This window comes from Moschus berezovskii, chromosome 2 (genome assembly GCF_049115385.1).
Source record: "Moschus berezovskii isolate FMDL1 chromosome 2, NW_MosBer_1.0, whole genome shotgun sequence".
Classification (NCBI taxonomy): Eukaryota; Metazoa; Chordata; class Mammalia; order Artiodactyla; family Moschidae; genus Moschus; species Moschus berezovskii.
Window position 1 is genome coordinate 120,508,496 of NC_142461.1, and position 25,005 is coordinate 120,533,500.

At 41.8% G+C, this 25,005-nt stretch overlaps 1 protein-coding gene across 11 annotated transcripts in view; it reads left to right on the forward strand.

Annotated features, from left to right (window-relative positions):
- The first annotated feature begins 1,141 nt into the window (after positions 1 to 1,141).
- OSBPL6 (oxysterol binding protein like 6) overlaps positions 1,142 to 25,005 on the forward strand; it is a 226,856-nt gene continuing 202,992 nt past the window's right edge. For 7 of the 11 annotated variants that reach the window (XM_055396931.2, XM_055396933.2, XM_055396932.2 and 4 more), the window contains exon 1: positions 1,143 to 1,300. The gene's annotated coding sequence lies outside the window, so the exon portion shown is untranslated. Of the gene's footprint in view, positions 1,301 to 25,005 lie in introns of all 11 variants that reach the window. The other 4 variants (XM_088830436.1, XM_055396934.2, XM_055396929.2 and 1 more) reach the window with 3 other exon arrangements.

Sequence of the window (25,005 nt, forward strand, 5' to 3'; positions counted from 1 at the left end):
AGGGAAGGAGTTAAGGTGAAACTGACACGTCACAGGGTCCAGCATCTATTATTTTTTGATAGGAGGATATGAGAATGATGTTAGGGTGGAAGTTGCTAAACCAAAAAGTGAGATTGGAGAGTCAAGAGAAATTGTGTGAGAATGAGTGTATATGATTATGTTTCATAGCAAAACAAGTTTGTCTTTGTTTTTTTTTTAATCAGCACAGAGAACGGTGAAATGCCATCGGAATTGCCTCTGTGAGTAGCAATATCTTAAATTTTTAAAGGCATCGCTACCCTCCTTCATCCAGTCCGGAACCCCAGAGAGCCCACAAAGCACTCCAGCGCTGTATCTGTAGTAGCTCCTGTGACAATCCGTGTTCTCGGGATTTTTTCCTCCTGAAGATGGTGATGACAGAAATGTCTTGAGATATTTCGTATATTTCCTCAGTCATCCATCTACAGAAGAAATCACCCCGTCCTTCCTAGCATATTTGCCTTTAGATTAACCAGCCCTGGCACCGGCTGGGAACGGTTTAAGAGTAGAAGAATGTAAGAGGGTGGGAAGGGTCCTAGTGAGGTGTTTCTCCGGGCCTGAGAACTTTTCCTCGCGAGTGTCAGGGCCGGCTGGGAGCAGGCAAACACAGTCCTGTCTGTTCACTGATCACCTGAATGAAGGCCCGAGTCTCCGGGGAGGTGACCGGGCTGCTGTTCTCTTCCGAATCCGCTCTCCCACGGTGCTCGAGCGGCTGCTCTCCGGGCCCCGGGCGCTGGGACCATCTGGGCCAACCCGCGCGAGCCCGGGCTGGCCCACCTCCGCCGGCTGGAGCTCGGGCGAACCGGGTCGTTTCTACGGCGCACAGGCCCGGGTTTGCCGGGTCAGGGGCTCCACGGCTGTGGTCTCTGGACAGCAGGGGTGTTCCCAGCGGGGCCGGCCGGGGACGAGACCCGGCAGTGAGACCCCCGCGCGTCCCGGCTCGGCGCGCCCGGCCCGCGGCTCTCCGGGGGGCCCGGAGGTGTCCAGCAGGTCCGGCGAGCGGCGCTCCCACTCCAGCTCCGCCGCCAGCGGGAGGCGGGGGCGGGGAGCCGGGAGCGCCGCCCCGCCGCGCGCCCCGCCCGTGGGAGAGGAGGGGCTGCGGCGCCGCGGACCGCTGGAGGCGCAGCGCCGCCGCCGCCGTGGGTGCCGGAGACCGCGGCTCCGCGCAGGCGGCGCCCGCGCCTCGGCTGCCCGGCCGGCCCGCGCGCCAGTCCGCCGGGGCCGTCTCCCGCCTCGCGTCGCTGCCCCCGCACCATCGGCTGCACCGCTGCTCGCCCTCCCGGTAGGTGCCCTAGCTGCGGAGGGGACACCCGGAGCCGCACGACGGTGCCCGCACCGCGGCCCGGGGGCATTGTGCGCGGCCGGAGGGCCGAGGACCCTCAGGGACGCGCGGCCGGGCAGCACGGCTTTGGGCCCCCGCGGCAGCGGAGCCTTCCGGGGGCTCCCCCGGCGGGAGAGCGGGCGGCGGCGGTGACAACCCCGCCCGCGGCCGTGGTGGGAGGGGGCGTCTGGGTCACGGGCCCCGCTGCCCGCCCTCCCCTCCCCCGCGTGGTGGGGAATTCCGGGCGCGCGGCTCTCCCGCCCGCACCCCCCGCGCTCCCCGCGCCCCGGCTGCTGGCGGGGAAGCTGGGGCAGGGACAGGGACTGATGCAATTGTCGGCGGAGAACCGAACCCGCGCGCCCGCGCCCGCTCCAGCTAACGCCTACGCCGCACCTTTCTGGGAAGCTGGGGAGCCGAGAGGAGCGGCTGGGCAAGTTGTGCATTGGGTTTTATTGTGCGCGTGCACTGCGGACTGCCCTCTCGGGGCACCCCTGCCCACCCGCTGCTGGCTCCCCTGCAGTCTTCTCTGCAGCCTTCGTTCACACCCCGGCCGGTCCCGAGCCTGCCTTCCCTGGTTCAGACCGGGACAGGGTTTGCATTGCAGTCAAGACGTGCTTCCCCTGCATCCAGCCGGGAGCTGCCCGCAAAACGTGTGGCCGGAGATGCTGGGGAGGAAGGGATGGGAGACCTGGGGAGGAAGCCGGGGAGAAGTTGTGACACCAGCACATCTTTTTTTTTTAAAGCCTCTGCTGAATACAGATATATCTGTATGACATCCTTTGAGCTGTTTTTGAAAGTTATGGCCAGATACTGATATTGTAGCAGTTCTGTTACATACCTGAAGGTAGCTTAAACATAGAGACTTAAAGCTGGGGGAAGCATTACATAATGGACGTGAAGCAGTTGACACGAAACTAAGTGAACCCACGGGGGTGCCAGATTATTTCTTTCTCCCGGATGCAAAGTCCTGTAGGATTTTTCTCTATACGAATTTCCATTTTTAAATCGCTGGACTAGTTTTAGTAAATTGTGATTTTCCCCCCAATACCAATTTTTTTCTTGACTATCTTTTCTTAAATTTAAAAATTGTATGCTAACGGATAGTTATATTTCACAGAGATGATTAGCAAATATGGTCTCTCTCCAAAAGTAAAATAATTTAATAGGCCATCTTAATATCATTAACTTTATTTTCCTCTTGGTATTTTTTTTTCCACCCTCCCTCCGCCCTTTTTTGGTTTTTGGAAGCATTTCTACAGTTTTAGGTACTGCGACCTCGCAATGTTGATATTCCTATCCAGTGCTACAGCATTGCAGATACAAAGACTAATAATAAATGAAACAGAAGACCTCGCAGTAACTCAAAGTGAGCAGAGTTCCCAAGGTCGAAGGGAAGCTGCAGTGTAACTGGGCTATAATCACCTATAGAGAATATGTATGCATAGCCCTCCTTGGGTTATAAGGAAGGCCCTGATAGGTGGACTATTATTCCTATCATTCCTATCATTCTTTCACCCAGAATGTCACGTGTTTCCCCCTAAAAATAATGTGGTTTATTTTTTTCCTCCAAGTAGAAACACAGCATTTTGAAATTAAAATCTTTGCTTTTAGAAAGCCTGAAAAATCCAGGGTTTGCCCATATTTTCAGTTTTGATGTTGATAGCTCAATTATACAATCAGTGGATGAATTCCTTTTGGGATATCTTAGTTTCAGATTATGATGACTTATCAGTTGTCTCCTGGCTATAGTAAAATGTGATTCTGTTAGACTTTTACAGAATTGCTTAAAATAAGTTTTCTTGTCCTTAGATTGCTTTAACTTTGTGTTAGTTAACTTTATTCCAAGAAGAAAGGTTAGGTCCTTCCAAGATGAAATATTTGTTGTTGGATATCTGTAGCATTATTGAAAAATTGTACAGAATTATACATAATTCCATAATTGTAGAATTAGGTTAATGCATAAGTAGATAGAAGTTTGTTGTCCTTTATGGAAGGATAAAGCACGAATTCTCAAAAGAGGATTTTTGTTGTTGCTGTTTTAGCTGCAGAGCTTAAGTAATAATTATAATACCTTTTTTTAGTTTGTTTTTAATTTTGAGGGAAAGGTCTCATGTACTGTCTGTTGATGTGTGAGACTTTTTTTCCTCACTCAACGTTATGTCACTATGATTCATCTATGTTGTATGTAGCTGTAGTTCATTGACTTACACTGATGTACAATATTCCATCATGTGTCTGTAACAAAATGTTTCCCTGCTCTCCTCCCAATAGCCCCCCCTTTTTTCATTTTTAAGAAGATTGCAGAATGCTGCTTTGCTCATTCATATTTCTTGGGGCACACGGGCAGGTGTTTCCCTTGGGTGAATACCAAGGTATAGAATTGTTGATTATGTAGGATGTGTGAACATTCAACTTATAGAAATTGCCAAATTATTTTACAAAATTGTACTAACTTACAGAAGCCAGGGAAACAAACAAACACAAATAATCAAATACAAACAAGCATACGTGTGTGTGTGTGTGTGTGTGTGTGTATGTATGTTAAATTGCTTTCCCCTGGCATAGTGATTTGGAGAACATCTTGCTGGTAGTTCCAAAAGCAGTTGAATGACAATGTGGCAACATCTTTAAGACAGAAGGAGAGAAGAAAGAAAGACCTCCCAAGAAAAAAACCTTGTTGCTTACCAATAAAAGTCAGATGTTATCAAAAAAGAAGCTCGTAAGAGAATAAAGGACTATAAACCTCTGTTATTCAGGGATGATTATCCACATCCCCTGCTTCAGCTGTACATTCCTTACATCCCCTGAATAGATATATTCAATGATTTGAAATTCAGAGTGAACTTAGTAGCTTTGATCAAGAAAATGAACTAAAGTTAATTTTAGGGATGACTGACATGGTGTATGTTACTTCTGATACTGACAGGATGTCAGTTACTGAACTTGTAGGTCTGCCCTTCTAGTGTTGTTCTGAGTCTCCATGAGCTTTGTGAATAGTTCTGTATCCATTCCTGGGCTTCCCAGGTGGTGCTAGTAGTAAAGAACCTGTCTGCCAATGTAAGGAACCCAAGAGACGCGTGTTCAGTTCCTGAGTAGGGAAGATCTCCTGGAGATCTTCCATGGCAACCTACTCCAGTATTCTTGCCTGGAGAATCCCCTGGACAGAGGAGCCTGGCAGACTATGGTCCATAGGTTCACAAAGAGTGGGATATGACTGAAGCTACTTAGCACACACGCACACTATGTCCATCCATTTGATTACCAAACCCTTGGCCAGTCACTCCTGTGGGTCTCATGTGGCAGTGATGTTGCATGTTCTTTCTCATTCAGCCTGCGTTTACTGAACACCTAGTATGTGCCAGGTGCCTTGTTAGGTGCTGGGTCAAAAACATGCCTGCCCTTAAGGATCTACTCAAAACAGCATCTACCAAAAACAAATCACTGTTGAATATGTATGCATGTGTGTGGGGTGCATCTGGCTTTGGTTTAGAATTTGCATGAAGTGTCTATTTTTTCTTTTGTTCCCTAAACTTTTTCCAGATTTATGTTTAGACCTCCTTGAGTTGAGAGTGCTTTGGGGGAAAAAATGCAGTTCTTGCAAAGAACAGTTACTTTAAATACAGTTTTATTGATTTCTTAAAAACAGAAGCTTTAAAAGGACTTATTCATGGTTAAGTCCTATTGTCATGAAGACACATGTTATCAAGTAGGAGAAAGACAGAGATCAGGGAAGGGATAGTTGGATGGTTGAATTCAGATTTGTTGGGAATGGAACATGACAGTTTTGAATTGGTTTTTCAAGAGAAAAATAGAAAATAGACAAAGATGAATGGTTATTAAGAGATCCAACTTGAGTATTACAGGAATCTCAAGAGTATATTAAATCTTGATGGTTTCAAGACAAAGTTCCTGGTGGATTATGTGAAATGTTTTCTTGTAAGTGGGTATTAACTTACATTGTGTTTGTATGAATGTAGTTTTTAATTATAATATAGTATAAAACAAATACTAAATATCTGTAAAAGGATAATGTTAATAGAGTGATGAATTATGAGAAGCAGAAATGTCCGAAGACTCTTTCTTGCAGTGGTTTTGCAGATTACTTGAAAGTAAAATCTACCCCGGGTGAGAGAATTCCAATGGATAGGGCCAGTATCTCAGAAAATCTATATAGTAAGTTGACAAAGGACAGAGCTACTCCAAGGAGGCCACTCCAACTAGTTTGATATCTAGGACTATCTAATGAATAACTGGGAAAGAGAGAATATTAAGTATGTCACTTAACCCGTAAAGTAAACTTAAGTAAATAAAAAAAAAGCTTAATACATAAAAATAAGTTTAAATAGGTAAAAATAAGTAAAATATTGGCAGATTATCATTTAATATCACCAGCATTATGAGAGTGAGTACAAAGAATTCATGATTAATATACAAATGTTTATCTTCTCCTTTAGAGATGATGGATTGTATGTTTTTCTATTCAATAAAACCTAGAGGTCAATTCATGAAATATATGAAGAAGGTACCTAGACACTGAAAATACTTATATTTTTTGATGTGCTTATTCTTAAATGACCTTCATATTAGGGTGTTAGAGGGCTTCTCTGTTGACTCAGATGGTAAAAATTTGCCTTCAGTGCCGGAGACCTGGGTTCAATCCCTGGGTCAGGAAGATCCCCTGGAGAAGGAAATGGCAACCCACTCCAGCATTCTTGCCTGGAGAATCCCATGAACAGCAGAGCCTCATGGGCTACAGTCCATGGGGTTGCAAAGAGTCAGACACGACTGAGCAACACACACACACACAAGGTGTTAGAGGTGTTCAGTTCAGTCCAGTTGCTCAGTCATGTCCGACTCTTTGCAACTGCATGGACTGCAGCACGCCAAGTCTCCCTATCCTTCACCAACTCCAGGAGTTTACTCAAACTCATGTCCATTGAGTTGGTGATGCCATCCAACCGTCTCATCCTCTGTCATCCCCTTCTCCCACCCTCAATCTTTCCCAGCATCAGGGTCTTCTCAAATGAGTCAGCTCTTCACATCAGGTGGCCAAAGTATTGGAGTTTCAGCTTCAACATCAGTCCTTCCAAAGAATATTCAGGACTGATTTGTTTAGGATGGACTGGTTGGATCTCCTTGCAGTCCAAGGGACTCTCAAGAGTCTTCTCCAACACTACAGTTCAAAATCATCAATTCTTCGGCACTCAGCTTTCTTTATAGTCCAATTCTCACATCCATACATGACTACTGGAAAAACCATAGCCTTGACTAGATGGACCTTTGTTGGCAAAGTAATGTCTCTGCTTTTTAATATGCTGTCTAGGTTGGTCATAACTTTCCTTCCAAGGAGTAAGCGTCTTTTAATTTCATGGCTGCAGTCACCATCTGCAGTGATTTTGGAGCCCCCCAAAATAAAGTCTGCCACTGTTTCCCCATCTATTTGCCATGAAGAGAAAAGGGCTTAAAAATCTTTTATTCCAATTCCAACCTTTCCCATTTTACAGGTGGAAAAACTGAGGCCCTGAGACTTGCCCAGTGAGGTGCCAGCTCCATTAGAAGATAGTGTGCCAAATAATTTACTTCTGTTGGTGGTAACAGGAGCCCTAAATTATGGGTAGGGGAATAACAAGATGAATCAATAGCAACATCTGCAGTGGATTTCCTGTCATTTTCTTTGAGTGGTTGGTATAGGAAGTGAAATCGAACATTTATTCTAAAGTTTTGCTTAGAGTTTTAGAGAAAAGTCTTCATTTTTGAGGGTATGATGAGGGATTAAATAAATATCATTATTTAAAAATTTTTGATGTTTGCTATTTTTATACCCATAGCTTTGTCTTTTGACTCAATGGACGGGAAAGGATAGCGGAAATTAAATTACCTTGTGCTTCTCTCTTTTCCTTTGTCATTCTCTTTCCATAAGCTAATATGAGACAAAATTGAAGTGTAGAGGGAATTGTCAGGAACAGGACATCAGCTCTTACGTTTTTACCTTGCCTGTTATTGAGGCAATTCTTACTATAACTCTTGACATAGTCCTATCCACCTTTTGAAAAGTGTGGAAGTAGAAGGGAGAACAACAGCAGTATATTTTTAGAATCTTTTTTTTTCCAAAAGTCAAATCTAAAATAAACGTGGCCTCAATTTCCAGCAATAGCTTTATTTCACAGCTCCTAAACCAGTGCTTAAGTTTTATCATAAATTTGAAGTTACCTTGTTATATTTTTATACATAATACAGTGTTGCTACAAGTAACATACTATGATCAGCTACTAAAGTTTAAAGAATCAAGTATCTAAAAGAACATTGCAGTTAAAAAAAAGTTTTGTTACATGTCATCTCTGGAGATAAAGAGGAAAGTCTGATTTATTTTAAATTAAGATAACATTTTTGCTTTTTGTTTGTCTCTAGCAGCTAGACAAGCTTTTGCATATTCACACCCCATCAGGCAACAATCTGAGCAGTTTTTGTGGTATGATTTCCCTAAAATAGAAGAAGTAGCACAATTTGAATGGCATGTTGATTATGAAAAGCCATTAATGAAATTCTTTTTGATCTCAATAAACTTCAAATTGAGCAAGAACTATAAAAAGAGTGTGATCTCCAAGGTAGGTCAAGCAAATGTAGGAAACTTTAGGAAGAAAGCAGGGAAAAGAAGAGATCAAATTCTATAGAAACTCGGTAAAATGGAACAGGAACGTCACGGAAGGAAGTAGATGGATGTATTATATCCCAGCTTGTTTTCCAGTTTTATTTCAAAAAATGCCAACAAAAAAAATAAACATGTAAATCTAAAGAGATGGTCGATGCAGACGATGGACTTCCCCGATTGCTCAGTTGGTAGAGAATCTGCCTGCAATGCAGGAGACCTGGTTGAATTCCTGGGTCTGGAAGATCCGCTGAAGAAGGGAAAGGCTACCCACTCCAGTATTCTGGTTGGGAAGATCCCCTAGAGAAGGCAAAGGTACCCACTCCAGTATTCTGGCCCGAGAATTCCATGGACTGTATAGTCCATGGAGTCGCAAAGAGACACAACTGAGCAACTTTTACTTCACTTCACTTCATTGTAGAAGATGTCTATTTCTACACTTAAAAAGAAGTTTTTAAACATCTTAAAGAAAAAAAAGAAGGTATAAGATGGAAATTGATAAATTCGCTTCATTTAAGAAAAGGTAGAAGGCAATGGCAACCCACTCCAGTACTCTTGCCTGGAAAATCCCATGGATGGAGGAGCCTGATGGGCTGCAGTCCATGGGGTCGCGAAGAGTCGGACACGACTGAGCGACTTCACTTTCACTTTTTACTTTCATGCATTGGAGAAGGAAATGGCAACCCACTCCAGTGTTCTTGCCTGGAGAATCCCAGGGACGGAGGAGCCTGGTGGGCTGCCGTCCATGGGGTCGCACAGAGTCGGACACGACTGATGCGACTTAGCAGCAGCAGCAGCAGCAGTATGTGTAAGAGGAAAGAGAAACATCATCACACCAGGAAGAAACTATTTTTAACATGTCATAGACTAGGGTTTACTTCTTAATATCCAAAGAGCTCCTATGTATCAATGAGAAAAAATGACTGTTAATCAGATAGAAAAGGGGGCAAAGGAAATGAAGAAACAGTTCACAGAAAAGGAATTACTTAGTGGCACTTACAAATATAAAATTATGCTCAACTCATACAAGAAATGCAATTTGAAACTATTTAACCTGTTAAATTGGCAAAGATCTTAATGTTTGTTAATTCCTTGGGGTGGCAGGGCTTCACGGAAACTGACAGGCTCGTACATTCTTCAGTTCAGTTCAGTTCAGTCGCTCAGTCGTGTCCGACTCTTTGTGACCCCATGAATCACAGCACGCCAGGCCTCCCTTCCATCACCAACTCCCGGAATTCACTCAAACTCATGTCCATCGAGTCAGTGATGCCATCCAGCCATCTCATTCTCTGTCGTTCCCTTCTCCTCCTGCCCCCAATCCCTCCCAGCATCAGAGTCTTTTCCAGTGAGTCAACTCTTTGCGTGAGGTGGCCAAAGTATTGGAGTTTCAGCTTTAGCATCAGTCCTTCCAGTGAACACCCAGGACTGATTTCCTTTAGAATGGACTGGTTGGATCTCCTTGCAGTCCAAGGGACTCTCAAGAGTCTTCTCCAGCACCATAGTTCAAAAGCATCAATTCTTCAGCGATCAGCTTTCTTCACAATCCAACTCTCACATCCATACATGACCACTGGAAAAACCATAGCCTTGACTAGACGGACCTTTGTTGGCAAAGTAATGTCTCTGCTTTTTAATATGCTGTCTAGGTTGGTCATAACTTTCCTTCCAAGGAGTAAGCGTCTTTTAATTTCATGGCTGCAATCAGCATCTGCAGTGATTTTGGAGCCCAAAAAAATAAAGTCTGACACTGTTTCCACTGTTTTCCCATCTATTTCCCATGAAGTGATGGGACCAGATGCCATGGATAGCAATTTGGCAATATTGCCAAAATTAAGAAGCCAGCTGTCTTCTCGTCCTAGGAAATATAAGAAATTTTGCTACAGACGTATTTGTACATTGCACAATGAATTTCACCAAGACATCCATTATGGCATTGTCTGTAACAACAAACAAAGATTTAGAGAGCAAGAGATCCATCAGTACGGGATTGGTTAAATAAGGAGCAGAAACAAGACTAGGTAGCTGTTATAAAGCTGATGTGAAATAATGTGTATTTGTGGAGTAATTCTGTATTTGCTGACATGGAATGATCTCTAAGATGTAAGAAGGAAACAAATCAAGGTGCAGAGCAGTTTGTGGTCATTGATGTTAAATATGTGCTTATAAATCTGTGCTTATGTTTGTGACTCTGGAGACTACCTCTTGAAGGTGACATAATGAACTAGTAACAGTGATTAGCTCTGAGGAAGAGAAGTGGGTGGTTGGGATGCGAATGAGCAGGACACTTACTTAGCATACTGTTTAAGTATACCTCTACTACTATTTGAACTCTTAAATATCTGAACATAGTATGTATTCAAGCCAAGATAATTTTTAAATTTCTTGAGGATCCCTTGTGTTGATCTAGAATGTTGAGGAGTTGTAGCCAATAGCGTTCCTTTGCAACTTTGGGTCCTATTCTGTGTTGACATAGGAACATGGTAGTTGTCATAAAGACTCACCCTGACTACTACCCTGACAGGCTGAAGTTCAAAGAGGAGGGAAACTGGCAATGGTTGCCCTTTGGGACGGAGTTGGCACACCTTGGTTCCCTGAAGTTGCCCTGCCCTTGCCACTATGGCCTGGCTAACAGGTCTTCCTGGAAAGGAGACTCAAGGGAGTTGATTAGGACCAGGGTACAGATGAGAGTGCCTGGGGAACAGACATCAGAGAAGGTGGTGGTAGATGCCTGAGGCTGGTGGAATGCAGAAAGAGAGATGATGTTCGTAGCCATCCTAACTTCATAAGATGCAGCTTACCGTGACACAATGGAGAGAAAGTCATTTTACCGGTCAGAGTCTTGAGGTCCTCTGCTACCCTTGAGGTTTGGTGTGGTGTCCAGGAATATGCATTTTTTAAAAGTGCCCATTCTGGGAATCACTGTCTCTTCCACCTTCCTTGTTTTATAGCTAAGACGATTCCCTTCATCCCTTGAAAAAAAAACATTTCATGGAATATTTTTCTAATGACTTCTGAAACCGTTGATGATATTGTACTCTTAAACTCATGCATTCATAGGGTGATGGCTTCATCTTGTATTTACCCTCCTAATGCCCACAAAGGGTATCTAACACTAAGCTATAGAATAGTAAGAAAGAGAACGCTGAGAAAATAGTTGAGTGGTTAGTGGGTCATAACTTTGGGAAGAGTAATCATGTGTTTAGAAACTAGGAGGAATAGGCAGCAGCCTCCAAGTGGCACACCATGAGAAGAGTTGGGTGTCCGAGTAGGGTGATTTGAAGAGCAGAGAACGATAAAGGTGAGAGGAGAGAGGCCAGAGAGACTCTGTATCACAGAAGAGGAGGCACTGGCCGGCTCTTTGGGGCATGTGTGTCAGTATCTAGACGATTCCTTACGTAACTTTCCAGGGCTCTTGAAATTTCAGGGTGCATTTGACCCTTAATCTGTGTATCTAATGTGTCTAATTCCCAGTGGGAGTTTAGAAGCAGGTTTAGTTTGACATGAATGAACGTTTACATTTCTATAAGAGATTCAGTAGCATATGTTAAATAAAATACACATAAACATGGTATTGTGCTTCTTCTTGCCAGACTTTCAACTTTTTATTTTCCCCCTTACTGTGTCGCTCTTTGAAAATGGCCTGCTATCTTGTGGTGCTTTTTGTCACAGTACCCACTTTGGAGAAGCAGTATATGTTTGACAGGAAGAACCCCGGAGGAGGTATTAATATCATGGATACCCAAGTTCTGTTCCCAGCTTCTCCGCTTGTTAAGCATCTGACCCTGGGCCAGTAACACCTGGGAGCTTCATCTGATAAATGACAGCAAAGCAGTTGTTGTTGGAGTGACCACATTTCCAATTAGTATATGGAAACACTTAGAGAACTATTAAGTCTTATGAAGGCAGAAAGTACAATTATTAATCATACCTTAATTTCCCATTTGCCTAAAATCCAAATAACCAGAAGACCAAAATAACTACAGTTTTTCCCCAGACTTGTCCAGTGATAACTGATTTAATGCCAACCTGCCCTGTGTCCCTGTAAATTCAGAGGTGACTTGGAAATCAAATACCAGCTACAGTTATATTCAGCAGGTTGTTTTTTTTTTTTAAACTAGTTCTTTGAAAATTAGTTGATTATATGTGGAAAGTCAAAGTAGAAAAATCCCAATTTCTGACCAATCTGGGGGAAAGCAGTCATCAGTCACAAGGTCAGCCCCGCTCTGGCTCCTTGCTTGGATGCTGCTCTTCCTGTTCGCAGTGGAGGCCTTTGTTTCCCTCGCAGCCCACGTCATGTACTCTTTCGCCTGGGATGCCCTCCTCCCTTTTGAGCCCCGCAAGGCAGTCAGAGTTCCTTGCAGCCCAGCGGCTTCTCCTCCTCTCCCCGCTCCACTGCGCGACTGCAGTTGGTTACCTTCTTGTATGTTTTGCTCTCCCGAGCTGGAAGGGCACCCCTTCCTTAGGGCCGGGGCTCTTTCTCGTTCCTTTCTGTCTTCAGAGCTCCTTCGGTGTCCACTCTGTGGTTGCTTTGCACTTCCCTGCTTCGCAACTCTGTGTTTGTCTAACACGATCAAGGAAAGAAGTGTTTCCAAAAAGTGACACCCCCATTAATTATGAACTCCCCTCCTAATTTTAAGCCTCCTTTTTTTTTCAGAAGTCTCTCTAGAATGTTTTCTATACTTTGAGTAAAAGAAGTTGCACGTGGAGACCGCCCCCAACAACCAACAATAGAGTCCAATAAATTGACAGTAGTAACTTTATCTAGACTGAGTGTACATTTAAATTTATTTTTTATGTTTTTGGCTGTTCTGGGTCTTCGATGCTGTGAAGGCTTTTCTCTAGTTGTGGGGTGCAGGCTTCGCGTTGCAATGACTTCTCTTGTTGAATAATGGGGGCTCTAGGGAGAGAAGGCTTAAGCAGTTGTGTGCATGCGCTTAGTTGGCCCAGGCATGTGTGGAATCTTCCCTGACTAGAGATTGAACCTGCGTGTCCTGCGTTGGCAGGCAGATTCTTAACCACTGGACCACCAGAGAAGTCCTCCCTACAAGTGTACGTTCTTGTTCTCCTCTTAATACAGAGGACTTTGGCTGTTTGGCTGCATGAATTGCTCCTTTACCAAATAACCCTGGAAATCTTCTACTTTGACTTTTAACTGACTGCCTCCACTCCTCCCTCAGATCTTTGCTTTCTCCTTCCATTAAGAGTTAGCTTTCTGATACCTGTGCGTGCTGCCCTTTCAGGAAGTGAGTCTGTCTTCTGACATATGGGAAATACTGAAGTAATTTTATTTTTCAGCCACATCTTTGAAGTAGTAAGTAGGAAATGCTTTTTACCCCTTCTTTTTCCGAAGTAGTTTTTCTTTAGCTCAGGGGTTCATTTTCCAGATAGAGCAAGATAGTTTAGATGGCATGAAGTCTCTCCCAGTGCTAATTAGGTCTGGATATTAGACTTTGTTTTTAGATTATAGAAGTGTTTATAGTTGCTGTGGATACTGGCAATGAATTATCATTCTCACCTTCTCTAATCTTAACAGGATGGTTAATTTATTTGACAAAATATTTGTGCTTAGAAATCACCAAAGGTCCCTGCTCTCCTAGAACTGACATGATAATAAGAGACAGTGAAAGTACATCGCTGTTCAAATGGCATTAAGAACTATAAGGACAATAAAAGTGACCAGTGGGGCAAGAGTATTTGGTGGTGATGGTGGTGGTGGTGGGTGTGTTATTTTCTTAGGGCTGCCATAACAAAGTGCCATGAATTGGCTGGTTTAAAACAATAGAGGTACTTTTTCTCAGTGCTGGAGACTAAAAGTCCAGAATCAAGATGGCTCCTTCCTTGCCTCTTCCACCATCTGGCAGCCCCAGGAATTCCTTGGTTTGTGTTAGTAAGCATTCTTTGCTTACTAAGCATAACCAGTCTCTGCCTCCTTCTTTACCTGGCCTTCTTTGTGTCTCTGTCTCTGTGTGTCTCTCCTTTATATAAGGACACCAGTCATAATTGATTAAGAGTCACCCCTACACTAGTAAGACCTCATCTTAATTAACTACCTTTCCACAACCCTATTAACAATTAAGGTCACATTCTTAGGTGTTGAGGGGTTAGGACTTCAGTGCATTTCTTTTGGGGATACAGTTCAGCCCTAAACAGTGGCATCTTTGGGTGGACTGACCAAGCAAAGCCTAGCTAGGTGGTAACATTTGAGCTGAACCTGAATGATGGGAAGGGGCAGACTGTGGAAAAGTCTAGGGCAGATCCTTTCCTGGTAGAGGGAACAGCAAGTGCAAGGACCTGGGGAGTGAGCCTGTTGGAGTGGAAGGTATGTACATTAGGAGCAAAAAATGTCTGGTTTGGGGAGGTTACTTATAAGACCAAAGGAATTTTGCTTTTGAGCACTTTTGGATATTTTTACTTTTGGTCAGGCAAAGACTGAAACAGTTTTTCTTAAAAAAAAAAAAAAATTAACTGCTGAGAAATCAGGCCTTCCAGCAGTATCTAATCACATATTAAGAATTTTGTTGATTAGAAGTTCACTTTGCATTTTAATAGTATAATTCTCCATTACTATATTTCGGCTTATTAACCTAAAAGTTTTAAGTATTACAACATCTGAGTATTGAGAAGACTTTGTGATAGTGGATAGAACTGTACATGGAACAACAGACTGGTTCCAAATAGGAAAAGGAGTATGTCAAGGTTGTATATTGTCACCCTGCTTATTTAACTTCTATGAAGAGTTATGAGGAACGCTGGGCTGGAAGAAGCACAAGCTGGAATCAAGATTGCTGGGAGAAATATCAATAACCTTAGATATGCAGATGACACCACCCTTATGGCAGAAAGTGAAGAGGAACTAAAAAAGCCTCTTGATGAAAGTGAAAGAGGAGAGTGAAAAGGTTGGCTTGAAGTTCAACATTCAGAAAACAAAGATCATGGTCTCTGGTCCCATCACTTCATAGGAAATAGATGGGAAAACAGTGGAAACAGTGTCAGACTTTATATTTTTGGGCTCAAAAATCACTGCGGATGTTGATTGCAGCCATGAAATTAAAAGACGCTTACTCCTTGGTAGGAAAATTATGACCAACCCAGATAGCATATTAAAAAGCAGAGACATTACTTTGCCAACAAAGGTCCGTCTAGTCAAGGCTATGGTTTTTCCCATGGTCATGTATGGATGTGAGAGTTGGACTGTGAAGAAAGCTGATCGCCGAAGAATTGATGCTTTTGAACTGTGGTGCTGGAGAAGACTCTTGAGAGTCCCTTGGACTGCAATGAGATCCAACCAGTCCATTCTGAAGGAGATCAATCCTGGGTATTCATTGGAAGGACTGATGCTAGAGCTGAAACTGCAATACTTTGGCCACCTCATGTGACAAGTTGACTCACTGGAAAAGACTCTGATGCTGGGAAGGATTGGGGGCGGGAGGAGACGGGGATGACAGAGAATGAGATGGCTGGATGGCATCACCAACTTGATGGAGGTGAGTTTGAGTGAACTCCAGGAGTTGGTGATGGACAGGGAGGCCTGGCGTGCTGTGATTCATGGGGTCGCTAAGAGTCGGACACGACTGGGCAACTGAACTGAACTGTGATAGTGGAGATTATTTTCTAGTGGTAGGAAATTAATTAAGGCTAAATATCCTCTAAAAACCTGACATCATAAATTAAATTGTCATTTTCAGCAAGATTGTAGCATTATTGTGGTTGTCCTATGTGACACCTATGCTAAGTAGCATTAGAGTGATTTTTGGTACATATTTATGAAAGTTCTTAGTTTTTGTTGAGCTTAAAAATAGATACAGAATCTAGAAAAATCTATATGGAAATGTAAATTTCCCAAGACACTCAAGAAAATTCCACATGGGTTGATAATACCATTAAGGATTCAAAAGTAGGATAAAGTAACTTAAACTATTGTAATATTTAATGCAGAGTTGACATTATGAAGTACGCATCAGTACATTATATATGTGTACTTTTAGCCAGAACTTGGACTTCCCTGGTGGCTCAGATGGTAAAGAATCCCCCTGCAAAGCAGGAGACCTGGGTTCAATCCCTAGGTGGGAAGATCCCCTGGAGAAGCGAATGGCAACCCCCCTCCAGTATTCTTGCCTGGAAAATCCCTTGAACAAAGGATCCTGGTGGTATGCAATCCATGGGGTTGCAGAGAGTTAGACATGACTGAGTGACTAAACACTCTTCACTTGGTGTAGTTAATACAGATATATTTGTTTATATTACAGAAAAAATATATTACTTATGGATAACAAGTTTCTCTAAAAAGTTCTAAATGAATTTTAAAATGCTTACATAAAATTAGATTTTTATGGTGAATGACTAGTTGACTCACTGGAAAAGACTCTGATGCTGGGAAAGGTTGGGGGCAGGAGGAGAAGGGGACGACAGAGAATGAGATGGCTGGATGGCATCACCGACTCTGTGGACATGAGTTTGAGTGAACTCCGGGAGTTGGTGATGGACAGGGAGGCCTGGCGTGCTGTGATTCATGGGGTCACGGAGAGTCGGACACGACTGAGCGACTGAACTGAACTGATGGTGAATGACTATTTAGATAAAGTTCAGGATTACAAGTCTAGACTGGAGTGAAGAACACCTGGGTTTAAATCCCGACTTTGTGTTGTGCAGCTGTGTGACTTTGAATAAATCATGTGATTTTGAATAAATTGTGTGATTTTGAATAAATCATTTAACCCTTCTCTGCCCTAGTTAACTCACTTGTAGAAGGGGAAATATAAAAATAATACCTAACTCAAAGCATTGTTGAAAGGATACAATTAATACATATACATTTCCTAGAAAGGGCACATACAAGTGCTGTGTAAGTGTTAGCTGTTATTATTTTTAGCATGTTAATTGAAAATTAGATATATTAATATTCATTAATTAGGAAACTCATTGTGTAAAATGTAAATAGAGTCAGTGTCTCTTATGTCTTCTTATACATCAAAAGTTAATTTGAGAGAGATAAGAAAATTGTCAACAGAATTCGCAAGGCTCTGTTAAGATGTTAATAATGTAAACGTATTTTATATGCTTACTCATTTAGTTACCTATAGCAATGACTATGTTCAAGAGACTTTGTTAGGTCTTAAGGGAGAAGGAAAGATGATTAAGCTGTTGGTCCTGCTTTCAAGAACCTGCCTATCCAATGGGGGAGATAAGACATAATTTAGTATAACATGAAATATAATGAGGTAAGTGTCATGCCAAGAATGTGATTTCGTACTCTGAGTATCTCTGGAGGCTGGGAAGCATCTGAGGAGGTATTGTGGATAAGAGGAGCATGTACAAAAATGTAGGAACGATGACATCATTAAGGGAGGGGAAGAATAGGAGAAATCTGAGGCTGAGAAGGAGTAGTTTGGTAAATAGGCAGAAGACCAAGACTCGTGTCCCTAAGTCAAGAGAGGAAAGAATTTCTAGGAAGAGAAATGGGCTGTCACAAATACTATAGAAAATTTATTTAAGGGGAGTGAAAATGGAAGAAAAATCATGAAAAACGTTCCCTCCTCATCTTCCTTGGGGCCAGAGAGGCTTTGTTGGGGATTCATTGGCTTTTCTTGACAAAATGGCATGAAACAGCAGAATTTCTAGGACATGACATATAACTGAAAAAACGTCACATCAGTTAAGGTATAGTCTGTTTGGTGTGACTCAAACATAGTGAAATTTCTGGGAGGTTCTAATTTCTAACTCCTTAAAGAACACTTTTAAGACTACCTACCATTCATTTAGCTTTTTTTTTTTGGTCTGCCGTACATTGAAACAGTCAAGATAATCATCCTCTCATTTAAAGCCTTTCAGCTGCTTTTGCAGCAGGTATTATTGCTTCCATTTTACAGATATGCAAGCCATGGTTCAAAGAGGAGGTGACCAGCTCACAGTCCTTCCATCTGTGATAAGCGACCACCATGGAATCAAACCCAGCCTGCCTGGCCCCAAAGCCTGAACTCTTCACCAATTTTAGCTGATAATTGTTTGGTAATTTCAAGGCATTTTGATGGAGAGTTAAGACCAACATTTACTGGTGACCAGCCACATTGGTCTTCTTGCTGTTCTTTAAATAAAACCGGGTTATTCCCCAATGTGGGCCTGTGCACTTGCTCTTTTCTTTCTTTAGAACTCTTTCCGCCTCTTTGCCTGATGGGCTCCTCCTCACCTTTCAGCTCTAGTGGCAGAGGAACCTTCCCCAGCACTCTGGTGAAAGACGTCCATCACCCCTGGTGCATGCTAGTCTGAGAACTAGCTCCCTCCTTGGGTGGTACTTGCTATTTTTTGCCTCCTAATATTCAACATCTAGCTTAGGTGCTGCTCTATTTCCAGGCCCCACTTCATGTTTCAGTAAATATTTGTGGAATGAATGAATGCATAATATCTTAAAGCCACAGAATTTTAAGTAATTGGTGAGATTTTTTGGTTTATGGAGATGTTAGAAGTATCAATATCAGTGATTATTTCATTTCTATTTAACTACATGCCTTCTTTGAATAACTTTGAATTGAAAACTGGGTGATATTTTAAAGAAAAGTCCTAAAAAGTTCTTATGTGTTGAAAGTGATACAAGCTCATTGTAGGACAACTTGCAAACTCATAAAAGAATATTGTAAAGTCAGTATATTTTACCTGAAGGTAAATTTTAATATTCAGGTATATTCCTTTAATTCTTTACAAATTGCTTTCTTTCCTCAGCAGTGTTTCATGAGTATTTCTTGTGTCATTCAGTATTCTCCTTAACTTCATTTTTAAAATAGAATTCCATTTTTAGAGCAGTTTTAGGTTCAGGGCAAAATTTAGCAGAAAGCACAGAGTTTTCCTGTGTCCCCGCTTTCTGCAAACAAGCCAAGCCCCCACCATCAACAACCCCCTCCTGCCACCAGAATGGTGCGTTTGTTACAGTCAACATACCCATATACATCATCATCACCCAGAGTCCATAATTTACATTATAGTTTGCCCTTGGTGTTGTGCCTTCCACAGGTTTTGATAAATAGATAATAACGTGTATGCACCATTAGAGTACTGTACAGACTACTTTCTCTGCCTTAAAAATCATCTGTGCTCTGCCTATTCATCCCTCCCTCCCCCCAACCCCTGGCAACCACTAATCTTTTTACAGTCCCCCAGCTAAATTTAATTTTTAATACATGCAGAATATTCCATTTTATGCACATGCCATACTTAATACTAGCTAGGCAGTGAGGTATTATAAATAACTTGATGAATGGCCTTGTGTAGAGATCTTTGTGTACAACTCCAGTTATTTCCTAGAGTGGCTAGATTAAGGGAAATGAACCTTTTAAGGCATTTGTTACATATCCCCTGACAGTCTAGCCCTTCAGATTGTTTTTAAAAACCATTTTTTGCTAAGAATGTATGGGAAGGCTTAGTAAAAAAACTGTCTAAATGTGGTGAAAATGTAGACACAATAATAATAGTTGATATATATGCAGTTTATGTATGTCAGGTGTTGTTTTAAGCACTTGATTTGAATTAACTCATTTAGTATTCACAGTAAGTGCTCTTATGAGTACTAATATTAGCTCCATTTTAGAGCTGAGAAAAATGAGGTACAAAAGGTTAAGGAATTTGCCCAAGTGATTTCCTTAATTGTAATATAGGGATACTATTGAGGCTATGGTTTTTCCAGTGGTCATGTATGAATGTGAGAGTTGGACTATAAAGAAAGCTGAGCGCCGAAGAATTGATGGTTTTGAACTGTGGTGTTGGAGAAGACTCTTGAGAGTCCCTTGGACTGCAAGGAGATCCAACCAGTCCATCCTAAAGGAAATCGGTCCTGAATATTCATTGGAAGGAGTGATGCTGAAGCTGAAACTCCAATACTTTGGCCACTTGATGCGAAGAGCCGCCTCATTGGAAAAGACCCCAATGCTGGGAAAGATTGAGGGCAGAAGGAGAAGGGGATGACAAAGGATGACATGGTTGGATGGCATCACAGACTCAATGGACATGGGTTTGGGTGGACTCCGAGAGTTGGTGATGGACAAGGAGGCCTGGTGTGCTGCAGTTCATGGGGTCGCAAAGAGCCGGACATGACTGAGTGACTGATCTGAACTGAACTGATTGAGACCTAAGTTTTAAGTTGTTGAGTTGAGTGTTCTGTGCTCTTCTGGCCCGTAGAAAAACTAATCGATTGTCACCAATAGTGTTAGGGAATCATCCCTGTTGTAGAAGTGATGATCAAAGACATGACAACTAAAATGATCATAGAGAATATATTAGCTCTTAGTATTTCAGTAAATATTCAAACAGAAAGTTTCTTTCAAATTCAACTTTGTCTAAATAACTCAACATTTACCACATCATTGATGTTTGTGCTATATGTGACTGCTATTTAGTGACAGCTTATGAATTTTTTTTTATTTTCTGAGAGGAAATTGGCTGTTGCATATGTATATCGGATGCTTTGGATTTTTAACACTGGTTTGGTTATCTTCAGTGTATAAATACTATCTAGCACATAGAAAAATATGACTAAAATTAGTAATCCTCATTGATGATTAAAAGAAGCATTAACATAAAACCCAGTTTCCTAAACTCAAAGGGAAGCTTCCATGTGTCAGTATGCAAAGGCAGCATTTCAGTTTTTGACTTTACTATGGAAATACTCGGCTGGAAGAATCACAAACTGGAATCAAGATTGCTAGGAGAAATATCAATAACCTGATATGCAGCTGACACCATCCTAAGTGAAGAGGAACTAAAAAGCCTTTTGATGAAGAGGCTTTTGAAAGAGGAAAGTGAAAAAAACTGACTTAAAACTCAACATTCAAAAACTAAGCTCATGGAATCCAGTCCTGTCACTTCATGGCAAATAAACGGGGGAAAAAATGGAAACAGTGACAGACTTTTTTTCTTGGGCTCCAAAATCATCGTGGACAGTGACTATGAAATTAAAAGAGGCTTGCTCTTTTAAGCTATGACAAACCTAGACAGCATATTAAAAAGTAGAGACATCACTTTGCCAACAAAGGTCTGTGTAGTCAAAGCTATGGTTTTTCCAGTAGTCATGTATGGATGTGAGAGATGGACCATAAAGAAGGCTGAGCATGGAAAAATTGATGCTTTCGAACTGTGGTGCTGGAGAAGACTCTTAGAGTCTCTTGGACTGCAAGGAGATCAAACCAGTCAATCCTTAAAGGAAATCAGTCCTTGAATATTCATTGTAAGGACTGATGCTGAAGCTGAACCTCCAATACTTTGGCCCCCTGATGTGAAGAGCCAACTCATTGGAGAAGAACCGACTCATTGGAGAAGACCCTGATGCTGGGAAAGATTGAGGACATAGGAGAAGGGAACAACAGAGGATGAGGTGGTTGGATGGCATCATTAACTCAATGAACATGAGTTTGAGCAAACTCTGGGAAGTTTGTGAAGGACAGGGAAGTGTGGTATGCTGCAGTTCACAGGGTCACAAAGAGTTGGACACAACTGAGCGACTAAGCAGCAAGGAAAATTCTGCTTTAAACAGATACAAGTCAACATTCTTTTCCCTCCTCTCTGCTGTTTCTCCCAAGCCCCAACCATTACCCCTTCCACACACTTAATTTCTCTGTTAATTTGCTCCTGAGGATGCTTATATATTTGCTGCTAAGTTTTCTTGGGTCTTTTTAGAGGACAAACTGATTTTACTGCCAAGATTTGGGGCTCCATCCGATGGTTCCCTGGCTTGCAGAGATATTGAGTCTTCAACCTTTAGTCTTTGAGTGACTTGTCAGATGTCACGGTGAGGCTTGGTGGGACTGATAAATCTTCGTTCGTTCGTTCGTTCCATCTCTCAGTCGTGTCCAACTCTATGCGACCCCGTGGACTGTAGCCTACCAGGCTTCTCCGTCCATGGGATTCTCCAGGCAAGAATACTGGAGTGGGTTACCATTTCCTTCTCCAGGGGATCTTCCCGACCCAGGAATCGAACCCGGGTCTCCCGCATTGGAGGCAGACGCTTTAACCTCTGAGCCACCAGGGAAGCCCGATAACTCTTAGGGTTGTTTTTTATTTTCACTTGTTAGATCTCCCAAATTAATGCTATTAAAGGGCCTTTCATAGAACTAAAAAGCTCGATCTAGTCATCCTTTTAACTCCCACATCACATTGTCTTGTACATAGTGGGCATTCAGTAAGTTGTTGAATATGTAATTTTTTGCTAATCGATTCATATAAAATTACACTGTACATTGTTTGCTATTATACATGCTAATTGTAAGTTTATTTAGTTTGTATTTATGCTCAATTATTTCAAAGCACTGAAGAAAAAACCTGTAGTTTTTCCTTTAAACTTTAAGAGCAAACACATATTCGGAGAGAGCACTGTTGTCCTTCTATTCTTAAATGTCTATTATGGCTTAGCTAACTAACAATTATTTGTTTCAATATATAAGAAGTATTTTTAAAAAATACCTTGAGAAGAATGCCCAATTATCCTTTATGAGCAGGATAATGTGAAATAACCGTTTAGAGATTACATTTTTCAAAGCCAGGAATAAAGTAAACAAAAGCTAAAATGCATTTCCTTAGGTTGGAGATACTAGCGCTTTTCAGTTGATTCTTTTTGGTTTTAAACACACCATTTGACATTTCTTTTCAGAGCAATAGCTTATGAGTTAAATAGAAGCAAGATTCTTTTTCTTCAGACACTTTAACAACTACCCACAAATCATAAGATAACTTTCTTCATTTCTCTTCTCTGGTATAGGTGTGTGATGACTGTATTAAAACAGGAAATTAGTAATCTCTTTTTGAGGATGGAGGTAGAAAGTTATCCCTGACAAATTAACCCATATGTCTGCTCCCAGGTTTTAGTTTAAATGTGTAACTCAGGTGATAATATTGCATTGAAAAGTGCTTCAGAACCAATTGGTCCAAAGTACTTTCTTCTTACTGAGATTGAGATTTCTGTTGAATGAGTAACTGGGGAGTTGAGAGTGTTAGAAAGAGAAAAGTTGAAGGGATAGCCTGTGATTAACTAGATCAGGTAAGGAGGGAGTCAGAGTTGAAGGTTGATGGGATGGGGAGAAAAATGTTGCAGAAGCCTTACGGTTTCTATGGTTTGACAATGGCTGTGATGGCCTTAACAAAATAAGGGAGCATGTACTTAGTCTTGGATGATGACAATGAAAGTGACATTGGTGAAGGAAGGTCCCCAGAATTTTACCTGATCTTCTAGTGAATCCTGGTTCTCTGATAACAGTTCCAGGGAGATCATAGACCTGAGAAAGGTGAAACAAAAATGTTCCAGAAAAAGTGAGCGAAGATTTTTTAAGATAAAACATAAAGAGTGTTCATCATCAAGGGGTAATGTATTAGAGTTCTTTTCATTGCAAACTCTGGCAGAGAGCAAAATAGCAGGCAACGGAACAGAGGATATTTCCAGTACATATATCCAAATCCTTTTCTGGTCAGTTTTACTTGGATGAATGAGAAGTTACATGTCGTCATTTATTGAAACACTAAAATGTTTTATTCTTTCTATCAGAAATTCATTAACAAACACCATGGCTTTATATATTTCCAGAATTGTTTGTCTAATCCTTTTAAGGGCATTATACCACTAAGCAGCACAGCTAAGTGTTTGATCAGTTTTAATTAGAATGATCATTTGTCACACTTTAGAAGCATTTGGCTCTTGGCTATAGAAGTATCAAGGCTGGGCAAAGAAGTATTAATTCTGCCATCTTTTAAGGTTACATTTCAAACTGTTGGTCACAATTGAGTCAGTTTATAACGTTCAACTATACAAGCCTATTCAGTATCCTGGTTAATCAGATTATGCATCTATTTTTTCCACAATATATGAAAGTCAAGCGATTAGGCTTTCTCTTATTGACTGTTTTAAGGAAATCAGCATCTATTTTTTGTCCTATGTAAGAATTAAAGTTAGTAGCTCAGTCATGTCCTACTCTTTGCGATCCCATGAACTGTAGCCCACCATGCTCTTCTGTCCATGGAATTCTCCAGGCAAGAGTACAAGAGTGGGTTGCCATTTCCTTCTCCAGGGGATCTTCCTGACCAGGAAGATTGAACACAGGTCTCCTGCATTGCAGGCAGATTCTTTACCCTTTGAGCCACCAGGGAAGCCCATAGTGTTTTCCAATAGGTAGAATAAGACAAAAGAGGATTGAGGAGTCTTGTATTCTTATATAGGTTAAAAAGCTATCGCACATTTTGTCAACACAAAGGAATGTAAGAACTCACAGACTGTGTAATATTCAGTGGTAAGAGATTACCAGGTAAGATGTTGCAAAGAGACCAGGTCCAAAGCTGCCTGTGAAAATCAGTGTCACGGCTTGCAGGATTATGGTAGACCAATGGGACACAAAGTCAGAGCGTAAGACCATGAGACCACAGTAGTACAGCCTATACACTTAGTGATGTGATTTCTCCTCTGTTTTCAAGGCGAGGAAAGAGTTAGAAATTTGATTCATGTTGAGTCACTCTCAAAAGGATTTAATTTAGTTGTCAAAGACTTTAGTACCTCTTTACCACCCCTCTCTTTTAGGAGTTGGGTTTTTAAATGAGAATATGCTGTAACTCAGGGGTCCCCAACCTACCTCTGGGATCTAATACCTGATGATCTGATGTCATAATAATAAAAATAAAGTGTACAATAAATGCCATGCACTTGAATCATTCTGAAACCATCCTCATCCCCCCACCCTCGGTCCATGGAAAAATTGTCTTCCACAAAATTGGTCCCTGGTGCTGAAAAGATTGGAGGAACACTGGTCTGACTGGTAGGCTCCTACTTATAAAGGTGATGCTGAGTAGCTGCCTCTGTGTGTGGGAGTTATACTGAGGTGGTGTATTAGTTGCCTGTGGCTGCTGTAACAAAGCACCACAAATTTCACAGCTTGAAAGAACACAAATTTATTCTCTCATCGTTCTGTGGACCAGCTGAAATCACGGGGTCAGTAGGACCACTGCCCCTCCGGAAGCCCCAGGGGAGAATCACTGCTTGTCTCTTCCCGCTTCCAGTGTTCCA